At 40.9% G+C, this 19,169-nt stretch overlaps 1 protein-coding gene across 5 annotated transcripts in view; it reads right to left on the bottom strand.

Annotated features, from left to right (window-relative positions):
* LOC144669280 (opioid-binding protein/cell adhesion molecule-like) overlaps positions 1 to 19,169 on the bottom strand; it is a 1,107,986-nt gene that overhangs the window by 446,649 nt on the left and 642,168 nt on the right. The gene's annotated exons all lie outside the window — the stretch shown is intronic.

The raw sequence follows: 19,169 nt of genomic DNA, 5'->3' as shown, positions 1-19,169 counted from the left end.
TGTCCTCCTTTGTGAAGACAGAACCAAAGTACGTATTTAGTTGGTCAGCCATTTCTTTGTTCCCCATTATAAATTCCCCTGTTTCTGACTGTAAGGGACCTACACTTGTTTCCACCAATCTTTTTCTTTTCACATACCTATAGAAATTTTTTGTCAGTTTTTATGTTCCCCACAAGCTTACTCTCGTACTCTATTTTCCCCTTCTTAATCAATCCCTTGATCCTCCTTTGCTGAATTCTAAAGTGCTCCCAGTCCTCAGATCTGTTGTTTCTTTTCTGGCCAATTTGTATGACTCTTCCTTGGATCTAATACTATCTCTGATTTCCCTTGTAAGCCATGGTTTGGCCACCTTTCCTATTTTACTTTTGCGCCAGACAGTAATGAACAATTGTTGCAGTTCATCCATGCACTCTTTGAACATTCACCATTGCCTATCCACAATCATCCCTTTAAATAACGTTTCCCAATCCATCATAGCCAACTCATGCCTCATATCATCGTAGTTTCTTTTATTAAGATTTAGGACCCTCGTCTCAGAATCAACGACGTCACTTTCCATCTCGATGAAGAATTCGATCATATTATGGTCGCTCATCCCCAAGGGATGATAGCACAACTAGATTGCCAATTATTCCTTTCTCATTATACACAATACCCAGTCTAGGATGGCCTGTTCTCTAATTGGTTCCTCAACGTATTGGTACACAAAACCATCCCATATACACTCCAGGAATTCCCCCTCTACGGTATTGTTACTAATTTGATTTGCCCAATCTATATGCAGATTAAAGTCACCCATAATTACAGATGTTCCTTTATTGCATGCATCTCTAATTTCCTGTTTAATGCCATTCCCAACATCACCGCTACAGTTTGGGGGTCTATATACAACCCTCATTAATGTTTTTTGCCCCTTAGTGTTTCTCAGCTCTACACATTGACCAAATTATTCACAAAACCTATTTACCCTTCAGAATATTCCTTCTCCTCTTGCGGAGTTTGAGCACTTAGTGTCGCTGTGCGAGGAGGATAAAACAACAATCTAGGTTTAATGCATCACTTGCAACTCACAGAGGGATTCTTTTTAAAAATACAACAGAAGTTAATGGCTTTTTCAAGTGGTATGAAACAATTCTAAAGAGTTAAGTGGATTCTGACTCTTTAGATGGTTTTAAAATCTATATCCAATTTATTCTGAAAAACTAACAGTGTCTTTTTTTTCTATCAGAAGATGAGTGACTGTGGCCCCTTTTCTCAAAGAGTGCAATATAGAGCAGCGCGTTGGCAACATGACTGGCAGCATGGACCCAAGTGATTTCTTTCATTTATGCCCACTTAAAGAAGAAAGGCTTTCATTTTAAAAGTACACAACAAAGGAAGGTTGTCAGGTCACGGGGCTACATTCTCCCGGCAGCCTTGTCTTTTTCAAGAGTTGCCAGGCTGCACCATACTGCGCTCTAAATGGCAGATAGCCTGAAACCTATGCACTGTGACTTATAGTGTTTGTAGTGGGTAACCTGTGACATTTCCGTTTCAATCTCTCAGCTACAAAGTTATTTATAAAAAGGAATTTTAGAACAAGGAAAAAAAAATCTAGTTCAAGAGTTGCTCCCCTGGGTTCCTATGAACATATCATAGGATGATCATCATTCAGATCTTTACGCTGTGTCACAAAAAGCAGAGAAACAAAGTAAAAAGTTGTTGGGAGCAATAATAAGGGTTCACTGAATATTGTATTAAAATGGCACATTTTTGGTGAGTACAGGTGTATGTAGATGCACGTGATAAAATGACTCCACAATACAAATCATGTCCAAAATTACCCAATCTACTTGTCTACTCTTTTCCTGGTATTATTGAAGAGAGATCCTTGAATCTTGCTCTGATTTTGTGCTTTCACTTTAATTATAATTGACAGGTTGAATATCCCTCTGACGATTTTGCTGCTAGAGGTGGGTTGGTTTAGAATTCAGCCTGTCAAACCCAGTTTCTAGGTCAATGCTCATTAATATTGCTGTGTGGCTGTCATTGGTATTGTTGCTACATGTAAAGAACCCAGCACTAACAGGGGAAAAATATGACAATGCAAGGGGAGACCTCCTGAAGCACCAAGAAAAGGAAATGTTATCATTGAGAGGCGCAACAGTGCTCCAAAGCCAAATATAAATGATAAACTGAAAGGGTCTCCACAAGCCAAGGCTTCTTCTTGAATAGGCTTGGCAACAGAAGTGGTTGCCACCAGACACCCTCCCTCCAAAGGGATCATCAGAAAGCTTTCTGCTGCTGCCATAGAAATTTCCTCCATCCTTCTTCTGTTAGTATTTGAGAATAGCAGCACATTAGACAGGAGACAGACAAGTGCTTTGGGAACATTAAGAATCAAGTGGCTGCATTCCCTGCTATGGGGGAGAAGGGGTAGGAGGATGGGGGAAAGGGTGGGAAACAGGAAAATTCTCCTCTTATGATTGCTGACAGGAGATGTTTTACAATCCCAGATGTTGTCACCATTTTTCTGGCAGTTAAAAGTTGAATGTGTCGTGCGGTTGGACAATATCTTACCACAGTTCACCTTTTAATGTGAGCTCACAGTACAAACAGCTCATTGCTCAACACTAATTTCCAGCAACTTATGAATATCATTCATACCCTTGTTATTCAATTTCTTTTGACACCCAAAGCAGAAGCAGAAGCAAAATACACACTTTAAAATGATGCCTCATGTTGTGAATGCTACAAGTCTGAACCTACGTATTTGACCTTTGAAAATCAAAAATATGAGAAGTGGGTCCTCTGCCTATGCAGGTGAGATTCAGGCTTTCTTTCTCTTCCAATCATGAGAGAGCGGCATGAAATGCGACTTCCAGATAACTTATCATTTCTTTAATTACGAACAAAGCCATTCTTCACACCAACCTCAGAGTAATCTCTTTCTTCATAAATAATGAAATATTCCATTATATTCCCATTTCTGTTGTCCAGAATATTCCTAATACTTCTGAATCAATCAAGTCAGAAATGTCCTGTGAAGTTATGATTATTGCAAGTTTGCTATTTGTGGCAATTTGTTGGAACTGGAAAGAACTATTTTCTAACAGGAAAAGTTTAATTGAACACAGCACTGCTCAAAAGCCCCAAGGGTGAAATATGTATGTGCACAAAATATAGCATCTAATGAAATTTCACTCCTGTTGTTAAAAATACATGAATATGTTTCTGAAGCTTTTTTAAAAAAAGATAAGTTTTAAAACAGACTGAATACTCTGTCTCTCTTTATGCTTCTGCATTCCGATGGAATAACAGTACTAGGAGCAACTAGACTGAAATGTTCAAGGTGCGATTATTAGGGAAGTGTTGTTATAACTGAACAAGGCATTGGTGAGACTGTACCTGGAGAACTGTGCACAGTTTTGGTCCCCTTACTTGAGGAAGGATGTAGATGCATTGGAGGCGGTTCAGAGGAGGTTCACTAGATTGAATCCAGAGATGCGGGGCTTGTCTTATGAGGAGAGATTGAGTCGTTTAGGCCTGTACTCACTAGAGTTTAGAAGGATGAGAGGAGATCTAATTGAGGTATGTAAGATGCTAAAGGGGATAGACAAAGTAGACGTGGAGCGAATGTTTCCCCTTGTGGGGCATTCTAGGATGAGAGGCCATAGATTTAGGCTAAGGGGTGGTAGATTTAAATCAGAGATGAGGAGGAATTACTTTTCTCAAAGGGTCGTGAATCTGTGGAATTCACTAGCTCAGAGTGCAGTGGATGCCGGGACGCTGAATAAATTTAAGGAGGAGATAGGCGAATTTTTAATTAGTAACGGGTTGAAAGGTTATGGGGAGAGGGCAGGAAATTGTAATTGAAGCCGAAATGAGGTCAGCCACGATCATATTGAATGGCGGGGCAGGCTCGGGGGGCTGAATTGCCTACTCCTGCTCCTAGTTCTTATGTTCTTATTTGGAAGCAATTCCTCAGCTTGTAATTAATAGCCCATATTGATACAATGTAAATGAAATGACATACGTCGCTCTGATGGCAGAGTGCCACTGGCAGAAAAATATAGTATCTGATGTAGTTTAGTATCTGTGCTATCAAATTATTCCAAACACAACTGAGCTAACCTGAACTCTCAGCAATTTTAATACTCATGGGCCAGGATTTTCCCGTCGGCGATTTGTGGGCGGGGCCCGCTCGCCGAGGGGAAAATGACGCGGGATGACGTCAGGAGGAACCCCCGACGTCATCCTGGTCCCTTTAAATATTCAGGAAGGCGGGTGGACAGCGAAATCAGCTGTCCGCCCGCTGACCTGTCAATGGCCAATTAAGGCCATTGACAGGCTAATTAAGATTGTTAAAGACCTGCCTGTCCAACCTTAAGGTTGGCGGGCAGGCTAGGAGCCCCAGCGGGCTTCTGGTAATACATGAAACCTCATCCACTGGCAGGATGAGGTTTCATGTCCGTTTTTAAAAAGTGTCATAAAGTTAATGTGTTTCTTATTAACATGTCCCATCTCATGTGACATTGTCAAATGAGGGGGACATGTTAATAATTTTAATATTTTTCTATTTTTGGTGTTTTTTACCTGTCAGTAATCTCCCTGAGACAGCACTTGCGAAAGAGCGCACTTTGACAGATGGGGAATCTCCACCCCACTGTACGGGAAGCTTCCTGTCGGGCAGGCCGCTGGGCGGGCCTTAAGTGGCCCACCCACTCAAAATGGCGGTGGGCCCCGTTTTGATGGCGGGGGGGGGGGGGGGGGGGGAGCGGCTGTCCGCCCACCCACCAAGGGCAAAATTCTGCCCAGGGTTTAAATGGCCTTCTTAAAGCATCAGGACAAAAACCGTGAAGATGGGAGTGAAGTTTTCCTTGTCCACTGTGCTACTGCCCAGTGTTAATTCCACCCCCGCCTGCCCCATCATATTTTTATAATAACTGAAGATGCAAAAATTCCCTGGTCTTGCCATACCCTACTCTTTGATAAAAAGGGGTGAATTGACCTCTGTGGTTAGATCACAGAAACGCTCCCATTGGATGGGTTTTCAAAATAGAAAATTTACGGTGCAGAAAGAGGCCCTTCAGGCCATTGTGTCTACGCCGGCCAAAAAGAGAAAAAAATAACCTAGCCGTTCATTTTAATCCCACTTTCCAGTGCCTGATCCGTAGCCTTGCAGGTTACAGCGCTTCAGATGCAGCAGATCCAGGTGCCTTTTAAATGAGTTAAGTGCTTTGGCCTCAACCACCAACCTAGACAGTGAATTCCAGATGCCCACCACTCTCTGGGTGAAAAAGCTTTTCCCCACGTCTCCTCTAATCCTTCTACCAATCACTTTAAATCTATACCCCCTGGTAATTGACCCCTCAGGTAGGGAAACAAGTCTTTCCTGTCTACCCTATCTAGGCCCCTGATAATTCTGTACACTTCAATTAGGTCACCCCTTAGCCTCCTCTACTCTAAGGGAAATAACCTTAGCCTATCCAATCTCTCCTCATATTTTCAAGCCCTGTTCTTGCTTAGCGAGCCTCCGTGACATCCCGGATTCAGCGATACACAGCAAACTGACAAATGTTGTTGATGTCACCGGCTCCAGTCTGGAAGGCCCCACTAGCGTAGAAATTGAGGGCTACAGTGACCTAGGCAGGCACTGGCAGTGCCATCCTCACCCAGTTCTGTGACTGCAGAACCGGTTGGAGATGGTGGTATAGCTCTGTGAACACCTCCTTGGTGAAGTGCAGACACTGCTTTAGGCTTAGGTGCAACTAGGAGAAGCACGCCCTATGGAACCTAGGTGGGCAAAACCTTTTATTAAGACCCTTCTCCTCCCTCTACAGACAGCTTCTCCTCTCTGCTGCCACTGCTCCATCTCCCTATCATGATGCAGCCCAAGAGGAACTGCACGTTTTCTGCTAGGAGACTTTCCACATTACGTTCTTTTGGCTGAAAGAACTACTGCCAACTTCTCTCACAAGACATACACAGTATTTCCACTAACTATGCAGCAGGAAAAAATGTCAGTCAATGCACGTCACCTGAAAGTTCAGCCCTGGTCCCTTTAAATAGCATGAATGTGGGAATCCCTCATCCAGCTGAAAGCATGTTCAAATGTGTGCGTTTAACAGAGGGTGTTAACAGGATCTGCACAATCCAAAATGGCAGGCTAGGTGCCAAATCAACATTAGATGCTGACCAGCATCACAATCTGCCAACTCTGCAGGATTCCAGAGCACATGAGATGCCCAATCATGACAACTGGTGCAGGTCACAATGCAAGTCAACCCAATTGAACCCCTCCTTTATTTTCATCTGCCGGCTCCTTGCACTGCGACCAATGGTGCCATGGAGCTGAATTTTGCAGCCAGGGTTTGTGCGCGCGCACACACACACACACAAGGAATTTGTCCTGCAGCATTGGCGGCAATCCCAAAGCGATGTGAGAAATTTAAAAATCACACTGATTTTGTCAGCAAATGCTAACAGGTTGACACTGAAGTTGAACTCATTAATTACATCTGGAAGGACAGACCTGTTACTGGGGCTGAGATTCTCTTCACTTGAGCTCCAGATAATCCTCAAAACCACAGCCCTAATGAGTTGAATGACCATATGGAAAGTTGACCATAGTTTTTGGGCAGATAGGTGTCTGATGCATATGCCTAAGTCTCTGAATCAAATTATGAAATCCAAATAGGTGCGATTAAGAGTTTTTGTCTGCCTGATAAGTAGTACACACATTTATGTTGTTAGGTGGCACTGTTTCAACTCTTTTCAAACTCAGTCAATGGTCCAAGGGGGGCAATCCATGTTTTGGGTTTGCTGAAGTCCTCCGGAATTAAATCAGGATTGTGTTCCTGTGGCGATATTCCATTCTTCATACCAGGCAAACAGAAATGTTACCCATGTGTATTTGCTTGTGTGGTTTGGAGCCTCAAACATGGCCATGGATTTCTTTGTGAGTCAAACACCCAGTTGACAAAAATAAAATTGGAAAGTGATGACAACAATAAAACACACACACATTTACATGTAACTGTTGCTTTGAAAAAATGTCCCCCAAGGTGCTTCCCAGAGGTGGAAGAAAAGATTTGACAAAAAACCAAAGGTGAAGAAGCCAAAAACTTGGTTGAGGTGGTTAGATTTAAGCAGGTTTAAGAAGACGGTGATGACGTGGAACAGTTAAGGAAAGCAGTTCCACAGCCTGCAGGTTGAAGGCCTCGCTGCCTATGGTGGGACATACACTAAATGTCAGAGTCAGAGAAACTGAGATTTTGGAGGAGGTTATGAGAGGCTGTGGAGATAGGGAGGGGTGAGACCCTGAATGGATTTAAACATAAGGATGAGAATCTTGAATTGGAGGCACTGGAGGACCAGGACCAACTGTAGGTCAGTAGGTGATAGGTGAGTTCGATAGGAGAGATAGGATTTGGGTGGCCTTAGACTGAGCAAAAAGATGGAATTTTTAAATTATTCATTCATAGGATGTGGACCTTGCTGGCTAGGCCAGTATTTATTGCCCATCCCTTATTGCCCTTGTTCAAAGGACATTTAAGAGTCAACCACATTGCTGTGGGTGTGGACAGACCAGACCAGAAGATTTCCTTCCCGAAAGGACATCAGTGAACCAGATGGGGTCAACAATGGTTTCATGGTCATCATTAGACTTTTAATTCCAGACTTCCATTGAATGATGAGTTCTACCATCTCCGTGAACCTGGGTCTCCAAAGCATTACCCTGGGTCTCCGGATTACCAGTCCAGTGACGACATCACTACGCCACCAACGCCCCTGAATAAAAGCAAGGGTAGGGTAGGAGGTCTGTGGTAGGAGCTGAAGGTTTTGGCTTAGCTGGGGGAAATAATGACTGATGCAAGATTGAACGTAAAACTGGAATTGACTAAGTGTCATGTCTCTTGACATGTGACTATTTTTTAAAAATATCATAATGGGGAAAGGTACATTTTAGAAGGAAAGATTGGGCCACATTCTGACCATCAATAAGTTAAACGGTGCTGCCCCAATTTGATGACACTTTCAAGTACCCAGTTAATTCCGTGGCAAATCCTTTGTACCAGACTACAACATAATGACTATGTTACCTGGGCCGTTCTTGCTTATGACATTGATGTACATTCACCATTTTTGCACTGAACAGCACAGATCCTCGGATGGCCTGGTATTTTGCACACCTTTCTAGTCACTTTTATGACTGACAAGGTGTCAGTCCTGAAGTGAGACAGTTTCTGCTCTGTAACTATAAGGTTTCTTTTAAAAAGTAGATTCTTCTAATGTGTTATGATGACCAGGTAAGGAGGAGTGAACTGGCTCCCCTCCAATCAGCCTCCTCAGTTGGTCACAACAAAGGTTTTAAATTTCTTTTTGACGAGGATATACCTTTTCCGAATCCAATTGTATTTAACTATTTAAGCTATGAGAAATAAGGGACCAATCAAACTAGGTGTTCTTGAGTCAAAGAAAGAGCAAATTTATTGACCAACAAACCCGAGGGAAAAAATAATAGACACAACGACACATGCGTACACACATACATACACACACACACACACACACAGCTAACAGAAATAAGGGAAGTTGGAGTCCAATGAAAAAAAAGAATATGCAGTTACGTATCCTTTGACTATCCTTGAGGTGCAGCCGATTTGGATTAGCTGGTTTCATGGATGCGATCAGATGCAGAAGATATTACAATTATTACAATATCTCAGTTTGCTGGTAGATTTCTAATGAAGTTGACTTCAAAACTGGGTAATACACTTATTTGAAAAGAGAGAGAAAGAGCACGTGCAAGTGATATTTCAGCCCGTCTTTTCTCCTTAAGTCTTTCTTGCAATCTCTCTGTAGTGGCTGCAGCCTTGCATGAAATACTTCATCCATTGTGTATTTCCAAAGGGTTTGGGGTGGGTCTGTCTGTGGCAGCAAATATTTCATATCCAGCAATTTGCACTTTAATATTTCTTCCTTAGACAGTGATGAGTTTCAATGGGTCTCTGGGTTATAGGTAATGTCTCTCTCTTCAAACTCTCCTGAAGTTGATTTGTTTTTCACCTTCACCTCAGAAGGTGGCCTGCATTTTTAAATAGCTTGTTCTGTCTCATGTCAAATTGCAAAATTTCCAGTCAGCTGAAAGTTGAAAATCATATTTTCAAAAATAGAGGGGCATAGCCTTGTGACAGTGTTTATATTTCTTTAGCAGCCAATTTAACATGCTTGTGAGTAAATGTTCCAAAGTGAATGGTTAGAATGATGGGTAACAGCAGCTATTTTAATCAAATTGCAGTGCAAGCAATCATCCCTCTCAGGCGCGTACACCCTGAAAGATATCACAAAGGCCATTCAAAAGTTGTCGCATTCAGGATAACACATGTGCACAGCCTTTGTATAGCGTATTGAAGTGGACAGGCCACGTACAGCAGAACAAAATTGAGGGATCATTGAGTGCAGCCCAAGAAGAGTTCAGTCCCACGCCTGATCGTGAGTGTAACAGCCTCCTCCAAGTAACGTGAAAAATTTGAATCGCATGCTATCATCAAACAGGTAATACATGGGATATTTATGTTAACAAAGCTATTACAGATAAAAACAGTGTACTCAACATTGTTATAGCTTTATGCACCAAATGTTGTCCCACATTCACCCCATCAATCCTGCTGCAGCCTAACAGACCTCAGCCTCTCATGCCAACTCAACGATTTCCACTTATGTCTTGTAAGGGGACCATTTTTCCAGCTTACAGTTATAAACGTGCTTATTGTTTTCTCACGATACCTACAAAAAGAGAGAAGCCGGCACCTATTCCTTTCAGTTATGTTAGAGGTCAGAAAATAATCAAAGACAACATTGACCTTTGAATGTTGTCAGAGCATGTCAAGTTATGTATGAAGATTAGCAAACAGCTGATGAATGAAGGAGATATTTTTCATTTGTTCTTACTTATGAAGGGAATGTCACGGTGGCGCTATTGCAGGGTAGGTATTGAGCTAAAATTGCTTTAGTAGAAGAAACTGAGGAAATGGTTCCAACTAAGATTAATGTACTTGAGAGTCATAGTGCCAGAGGACCCAAAGACCTCTGTCCCAGAAGGTGTAAAGAAATAGGGGAGGTTATAAGTGACCTACAGAGTTATATATTTGATAGTTTGTTGTTGATTCCAGAAGGCTCACAAAGATTAGTAATAGGGTTTTTTGGTCCCACTATTTAAGAATGAGAGTGGTGAAAATATGGACCATGCTTCCACATGGAGTGGTTGGAGTAGATAGCACTGATGCATGTACAAGGAAAAAGTGAATAGAGGGAGATGGAGGCAGCCATTCCTGTGAATAAATCAGTAAGCTACAGCTTTATTCAGAGAAGTTGAGTAAGTGCATTTCAAATGCCATATCACACAGGTAAATACAGTGTCATCCACATGGGGAACAGGTGTTGTACTTGCACCCCAGAACGAGTAAGTAATGAATCAGGATTGAAACAAAAACCAAGTGCTGGAAAAACCCAGCAGATCAGGATGGAACTTGGTTATGATATCGCCACACTTTGAACTGTCCACGACCATCGGAGTGGAGGCTCACATTACGAATCACCCTTTCAATGACAGAATTAGAAGTGGTTTTCAATAATTTTAAATGGCTCACAAATCATCAAAAGAAGGAAAGTTAAAGTTCCCACCAGTGGGATTTTCAGGTCCCAAAGTCAATGGACTTTTGAAGGGCTCACTGCATTTTCCAGCCCTGCCCCTGCTGTGATTGGGCCATAAAATTCTGCCCATGCAGTCCACCCCTTCCCTTATCATGAACAAGCAATCCAAATACAGTTTTTACAGCTCCAGTTTAATTTACTTTACACTCATAGTAAAGTCACAAATCCTATATATACACACATCACTGACGCTCCTCATTGAACTAAGGAATTGGATCATGTTTCCTTTCACTTCTTTTTTACTGAAAATAAACTAAGCTCTATAAGTCCCTTAGAATTTCAAATCCCCAAAATAGCCTCTTTTCTTCATGAAACCTCCAGAGATTTGGTCTCATGGAGATCAGGTGTTGCAAACTGCATACAGCATTCCAAATATGTCACTATAAATGATCTGTACAAGATTACAATAACTTTTGATTTATAGTCAACTGCACTTGAGGTACATCCCAGTAGTTTGAATGACAATAACTCCATATTGACTTGAAACTTTCAATGGATAGCAAAAAATTGCTCTCCAACCAAATCCCTTGAGCACATTTTCTAATTCACATTCTTTCACTGTCTTCTTTAGAATCATATTTTATTTATCCACACTAAAATCATCTTGCTGTTTCTTAGCTTAATTGATCCAGATTTTTGTGAATGTCTTTCTATATATATTAATATATATATATTATATAAAATATATTACGTTTGTAACCTGGTCACATTGATGGGAATCATCAACAGCTTTATTCAATATTGTAAAAGAAACATCCTTGTCAAAGTTATTTATGGATTGTGTGAACAGCAGCAGATTTACCTACACCACATGGACAGCAATGGTTCAAGAGGGCAGCTCACCACCGCCTTCTCAAGGGCAACTAGGGATGGGCAATAAATGCTGGCCCAGCCAGCGAATCCCACATCCTGTGAATGAAAACAAGCCACGGCCCCCTACCTCACTATTCCTGCCCCAGCACCCCTCCTCCACGGCAGATTGGTTTAAAGGGCTAGATAGCAGATCGATCCATCAGTCAGTTTACTCTTTTTTGTTTTCTCCTCACTAAAAATACATCTCGTAGCACTGGAAATGGAACATTATGGGTTTTCGATTTTTGCATTCCCATCATTGAATAATAACCCATGGATACAGGATTATCTATATTACCTGGAAATTCACAATTTATATATGCACACGCGCACCTGGGTGGTACTTTCTTATAGAATGTTTGTGGCCTGACATCCGTGACCTGGCAAGGAAGCGCCAGACAATTTGTTACTTCTTATTTAAGGCTCAAGATGCTGAGGTGATATATGTGTGATTTTAGCAGAATATCCAATATCTTTTTGGTCCACTCTTTATGATAAGAGCGGTTATTTCTGTTTCTGAGATATTGGGCTCAACTTTTGTGGAACTGTGGAGACGCCACAGGCCTTTGAAGATGGTGGACCGCACCCAGATCCCTTTCCAACAGATCCCTTTCCAACAGATCCCATTCCAACAGATCCCATTCCTCCGGTAGGTGAAGGAGGCAGAACATGACTCTCACATGAGAGAAATGTGGACTCAGCAGGCCCATTTGAACTCCGTGAGGAGTTCACAAGACCCTATTTTCACTGTGGCAGGGGCTTTAACCTGCGGTGTGGGAATCATGAATTTATGGAGGAAATGTGAAGTGCACCTATATGAGTTCTTGTTGTTTTTTTGTTCCCAGACATTGACAATCATACTTTATACTTGAGCTCTTTTTGTTTAATATTTGCCATGCTGCCTTGTACAAAAGTAGGATCGGTTTGAACTGGTTTTGTTACACATCACATGACTCTAATGCAGTTGTGAAAAGAGGCTCCCTGGATACTTACACATAATAGTTAGTTGTCAGCTAATTAGTTCCGAACTCTTTACAGACAATAAAATACATAACAAGCACACCATCAGCTTAAGTCGCACGCCATCCTGATTTTTGACATTTATCACCATTCTGTCGAGGGGTCAAAATTCTGAAGCTTTCCAGCTAACAGCATGGTAGGGACATGACCACCATGCGGACTACAGTGGTTGGAGAAAGAAGATTACCACCACTTATTCAGAGACAACTAGGGATGGGCTTGCTAATGACGATTCACAGTCTGGATATGAACATGACTTCGGAGAGCTGCTCAAATCCATTTTTTACCTTATATTTCAGAACGTACGGTTTGACAAAAACAAATATTCTGGCTGATTTAGGGAAAACAAAATTGTAACAGGCAACAATTATTTGACTGAAAGGGACAACCTTACCTCTAAAACCAGGTACATTAAAGTGAATGCAGAATTCATGAGATGGTGTGAAGCTGTTAGTTGGAGCCTCCAAAAAAAAAAGTTGCCAAATTATTATTTCATTGCAGATATCAGTAATGTCCAGTCACTTGCCAATTGCTAGAACAACATTCATCATCTAAACCACACTTTGTAAATGACACTAATGATTCTATAATTGTGCCAGCAAAGGACAATTTTCCTCTTAAAAGCTCTAACAAGCATATTCATAATGAACAGATATTTCAAGTGACAGGATAGGGCTTTTGCAATATTGGACTGAACTGCCTTTGCATCTCATGCAGCCGCCACCAAACGTATCTAGTAAGCTTGTTAAAAAATTGTGACCAGATGGTTCATACTTGCATATGCAATCAAATGGTCAGAACCAAAATTCAGTTTGCTTGATTGAATCTCGTGAACGAGGAGGTGGCTCCCTGCTACCCGGTTAAGCTGTCGTTGGGAATAAAAGCCCAGCTGTGATGTCAAATTACTGGGTAAATAGGCAGAGCTGTTAGCTTTCCATAATGCATATATTAATGGAGACACAGTTCCTAACAGCTTCCAATGCATATTCCAAGCTCCCCACCCTGCAGAGTTTGGAACAAATGGGATGCAGCACAACTTATCTCTCCATACATTTCTTCCCCTCCCACTGCAGTATATTCTGAATGAGAATGAAGCACAACATTAACTGATTTACACAATGACTTAATATTTTCTGACACACAAGGAATTCAATTCGACAGTGCTACTGAGTTAGAATATTTATGCTGTCACTGGTGTGACTTCTGTATTAGACTTTGCATAGTATTCACTGGATAGATAGATGTAATCTGACCTGCTGGCTTGTAAAATAATTCTGTCCACCAACATCAAAATAACACTTGCTCAAATGTCACTCACAGAATCAAATTCTTTATTTTAACTAGCAATGGGAATGTAATTACAATCATTTACTAAACAATCTTGATTTGGCTGTGGTTCGTTGCCAGTGCAGTATCAATTTTTCATCGTTGTTCTCTTAAAACTGCTCCTTAGCTTCCAGTTGTTTGTGAAAATCCAATTCACTAATTCATTTCATTTGCTTTTAAGAGACAAGTACACCATGGAAAATGAAACTGAGACTCAAAGAATGCATTAATTCCTCTCGGGCATTCTTTTCTTAAACTAACACGGACTCTGTCATTCTATTAGTCGGCGGTTTATAATGCATTTTGTGAGTTGACAGTCTCAGATTATACTGTCAGCCCATGTGGTTTGGGGTATTAGGGTGATAAAGGGTGCGGTTCTGGGACCTTGCATGTGAGCACTTGAATGCAGATACCAGACAATAAGTTATGTATTGTCAGTGGTGCATTTCTATAACTATACATTGCGATCAGGATGCAGCACCAACAGCACACTACTATCTCTTCTTGGTACTTATTGATTGTCTGCACAAAGGGTATATTTGGTGTTGGTGCAGGGCACAAGATGGCACAGGGTCAGCATCAAATATGCAGTAAATGACATTAAAAGAAAGGTGGGGTGTTATGCACTATTGATAGGATTAGTAGGATTATGCACCGTACTCAGCCATGTCAACTATTTTCCCTTGGAGCAGCAAATTTGCGGTTACACTCTGAGTTCATTCTAAGACAACCAGTTCACTACTGCAAGGGACCTTGCCAACCTGTAATCTGATGCTATAGTCCGACTGGCAACTGTGGGTGAAAATTCCCAGTCTCAATTATTGCAAGAGGCAAACTTCCTGGCCACAGTGCAAGGCACAATTTATTCCTAGAACAGTGTCAGGTATGAACTGAGGTCAAAACTGGCAGCGAGAATGCAATAGGGAGGGGAAGTGCCTCTGTGGACTGGCGGCAAGGGGATGACTGGGTATCTTTTAGGAAAGTAAATCTGTTGAATTTGGATAACTAAAGCATTACTTTTTTTTCCTTCTTCATAGGTAGGATTAGAAATATATCACTTGAAAACCAAAATTAAGTCTCAATCATTTGAATTTATTCATATATTTAGTAATGGATAACTTAAATTTTTCCCGGGGCAGCTTGGAAATGTGCACACCAATGTGTGCTTGAGGCAATGATTGAAATTCTAAATCTGCTGCCAAAAGTCCGTTGTTAGCACAACAAACACTGGGCATCCATTGTGCCTGACATGGTGAAATTCAGGGCCAGGTCTCAAGGAGATATACCTAAAATTCTCTGTCAGTCAACTATTTTATGCTAAGTTAGATAGAAAAATTGATACTTAGAGTTCCCAACATTCATTTCAGTAGCCCAGTTAGAGACAACAGATGCACTTATTGTGGTTCTAAGAATACCCAGAGGTGTCATATAGACATTGATTTGATTACTGAAACTGCTAAATCTTTTGGGCTGAAACTGAAAACTGTCTACATTTCACAGGATGTGCCAAATGCATTTACATACAAAGATATTTATCATCAAACCTGCCAAATCAGTTTGGTCATCAACTTCCACAATATTGTAGTGCTTCATTCTGGTCAGGGCTAGGAAATACCTCAAAATAAGCACAAGGAATAGAACCTTTTACTGAGGTTAAAAAGCGGCAATTTGACTGTCGCAAACAAATCTGACCAGCCTGGATGCGCGCATATGAATCTTTCCTCAGGATACAGTAGCATAGAGAACAAAACAGGTGAATGCAACTGGATTACCCCATAGGTTCTTAATTGCGAATGCAGATAATAGCTGGATTGCTTGCACGGCACAGAATGTGATTTGATCAGCGAGAAATGACAGATGGCAGAAAGGTACTAATGTGAAATATCATGTGCACGTATATATCGAAAATGCTACAAGCCTAGTCAATTCAGGAAGGTAAGCTATCCAGTTGACACAACATGTTCTTTGCCTTCATATTTGCATGTGTTAACTGACTTTTGGACCTTATATTCCATCTGCTACTGAATCCATCATTCGTTATTTTTGTTAGCTCCAAATTTGACTGATCAAAGCTCTCCTGTTCAGCTTCCCAACTTTCACTCTCCATAAACATACTTTCATCTAAAAAACGTTTTGTTTGTATCCTAAAGTGCACAAACTCCCACTTACCCATTATCTCTGTGTTTGTCGAATGCCACTGAAGCCCACCCCACAACCAGCAGCAGCAAAACTTTAAAATTTTCAGCCTTGAGTTCAAATCTCTCCATGGCCTTGCACCTTCCTACCTCTATAAGCTCCTCCAGCCCTATAACTCACCTAGAACTCAGTATTCCTCCAACTGTGGCCTCCTGCATATCACCAATGGTGGCAGTTGTGCATTAAGCATTTAAAGCCTATTCCCTGGTTCCCTCCCTAAATCTTTCCATCTCTCCTTCCTCTTTTAAGATCTTCCTTAAAACCCACCTCTTTTCTAAGTTTTTAGTCACCAGGCTTAATGTCTCCTTTGGCTGAGTGTCAATTTTTGTCCATTTATGAGCCTGTGAAGCATCTTGAGACTTTTACTGCATTAAAAGCGTGATATAAATGTGAGGTATTGATGATGTTGACCAAAGATAATTTCTGCCACTATTTACCTACCTGAGGAGGTTCCAAAGCAGACTGGAATAAATCAATTTCCCTTTCTTCTCTTGAAGCTTATTAAATCACAAATTATAATACTTAAAATGATAAAACACAGAAATCAAGTGTCATCAGAAATCAACACTTAATTTTGGATAAAACTTTGAAATTCTGCCTAAATGAAATTTCCATTACAACTGCAACATTGTCAAGTTTCTAGAAGGTTCCAAGTGAATTACAAGTAAACAGATCCAGATTTTTTTTAAATATCCTTTCATAGGATGTGGGCATCGCTGGCTAGGCCAGCATTTATTACCCATCCCTAATTGCCCTCGAGAAGGTGAGCTGCTTTCTTGAACCGCTGCAGTCCATGTGGTGTACATGCACCCACAGTGCTGTTAGGGAGGAAGTTCCAGGGTTTTAACATGTGAAGACATTTGAAATGCCATGCACATCTACACAAGGATGAACAGAAGCTCACTGACAATGGCTTCCCTGGAGTTGGGAATAGCTCTTTTCTATCTCACTAAACCTGGAAGAAAGGTTAATTCAGGTTAATTCAAGTTAATGGCTGAGATATTTAAAAGGTTAATTGCCTTGGCTAAAAAGACAGTGGATGTGGCTATGGCCCCAGACCTAGGCTAACCCAATACCTAATATGGAAGCACAATTCAACAATTGGGATAGCAGCCATTTTGAGTTTTGACTGTATAAAGTCTGGCTGAGAACAACCATTTTGTGCAGAAAACCCAGAAGACCTCCAGAAGGTGAGTTCGAGCTCACAGCTCTCAGCTGAACTAACTGCAAACAGCATATGAGGTCTGGGTTTCTCTCTGTTACCAGGAGTCACGAAAGAAGTTGTCCAGAAATCATCACTGTTCTGCTGAAAAAGCAATCCAGGCAGTCTTCCAGAGCTGTGTCGGAAGAACCAGTAAAGAAAGGGGACTTTTACTTGTCCCTTGAACCTGTTCTACCTGCTGAGTCAACTGGAAAAGACAAACACCAACTAATCGACTACATGAGCCATTGCAGCTGCTGTGAAATCCTTCACTTCAGACAACCAACACATCAACAGCAAGCTACCAGCATGCAACGATATCTCACAGAGACTGATTGAAATTTCATCTTGAAGTATCTTTATCTCCATTTTAATCTTTGAATCTATATTTTAGTTAATAACTTGGCCACTTTTACTAATTTCAGCAGTAGTTTTGTATTAACTAACCTTTATCTTGTTTAAGAATAAAGCTTGACTGCTAGGTTATTTTTTGCCTTATGACACCAGTGGTGAACCTGAGACAAGTTTAACACAGGATTAAACCCAAATCTCCTGGCTTGTATGGTCAGTGTCAGGTTGAGAGACCTCATGAAATCAGACATATTGCTCATTCAGTTTTTAAACTTCTGGACAATTATAATGAAAGAGTCATTATGGCTGGTTAATATCAATCGGTTTAAGAAAACTGTTGTAGTTTCCTTTAAACAGAAAGTTGTCTCCTGTGTTTCGACCTGATAATATATAAAAGATTGACTGACTTTCAATTCACTCCCTTTAGTTTAGCTTTGCACAGCAGCGATGAAGAGAGTCAATTAAAACAGTATTGTTTGAGCTTGCTTTCAAAATAGCAGTAGTTAACTTGAATTTGATTCCAGGTCACAACATCTGGAGTGCAAAATCTTCAAATGATCATGAAATTCCAGAAGACTTACACGGCTGTACCCATTTGCAAGACTTCTAAACTGACACCATTCAGAAGGTGTAACTGTGTATACAGTCACTTGGAATAAAACATAAGATGAGTAATGCACTGCTTAGAATAAAGCCAAACTTTGGGAATATTTACCTATGTTCCATCTTCTCCCCAGTATTCTTTCTCTAGTATTGACTCATAGTGAGATACAGTTACATGGGAACTAATATCTTCCCAGTATTTCACTCATTGATCATGCTCAGCCTTGGCGGTGAATTGGGAGCCATCACCCTCCAAGTTTCTTCCTGTTACTATCCAAAATTCATACTTCCTATCAAGGGCTGGTAGGTAACAATCAGAAGCCCCATGTAGCTCCTTTTATTTTACCTCTCTAAGGTCTGGTGCACGAAGATCAATTGTAGTCTCCCCACTAACTTTGCAATTAATTACAGATCAGGGATCGGATATGGGACCTTCCTACTCTAAACCAAATAATAGCTAATTACCTATCATGGGAAATGCCTAATCCCCTTTAAGTGGCTCCTCAGTTGAAGACCAATTCCCTTCAAGGCACTACAGTTCCAAACAATGCAACGTTTTATTAAAAAATTCTAATAGATCCTTAATGCTGAATAAATCATTAATAATATTCATAGGAAAACATACTTCCATTCAGGCCCCCTTGTAGCAGCTTACAAAGCAGTCAGTATGCACACTACAATAGCTTCCATGTGCACATCTGATTGTGCCCCCAGTGGAGACAGGTTTGAGACCAAGTGTTATGCATAATTAACAAAGACCAGAGGCTGAAGTTGGAAACATATCTGTGATAATCTTTTTCATTATAATGCGTTACTCAAGTCATTAACAGCCATCATCTTAACCTGAACCTATGCTGAAAGCTCCTGGAAACTGTGCTCCCCTTCAGTGTAGACAATTATGTCATGGCAAGTATATGTAATC

Source organism: Cetorhinus maximus, chromosome 2, assembly GCF_964194155.1.
Source record: "Cetorhinus maximus chromosome 2, sCetMax3.hap1.1, whole genome shotgun sequence".
Taxonomy (NCBI): Eukaryota; Metazoa; Chordata; class Chondrichthyes; order Lamniformes; family Cetorhinidae; genus Cetorhinus; species Cetorhinus maximus.
Note: the sequence above shows the minus strand (reverse complement) of the source record. Positions and strands in the feature narration are given on the sequence as shown.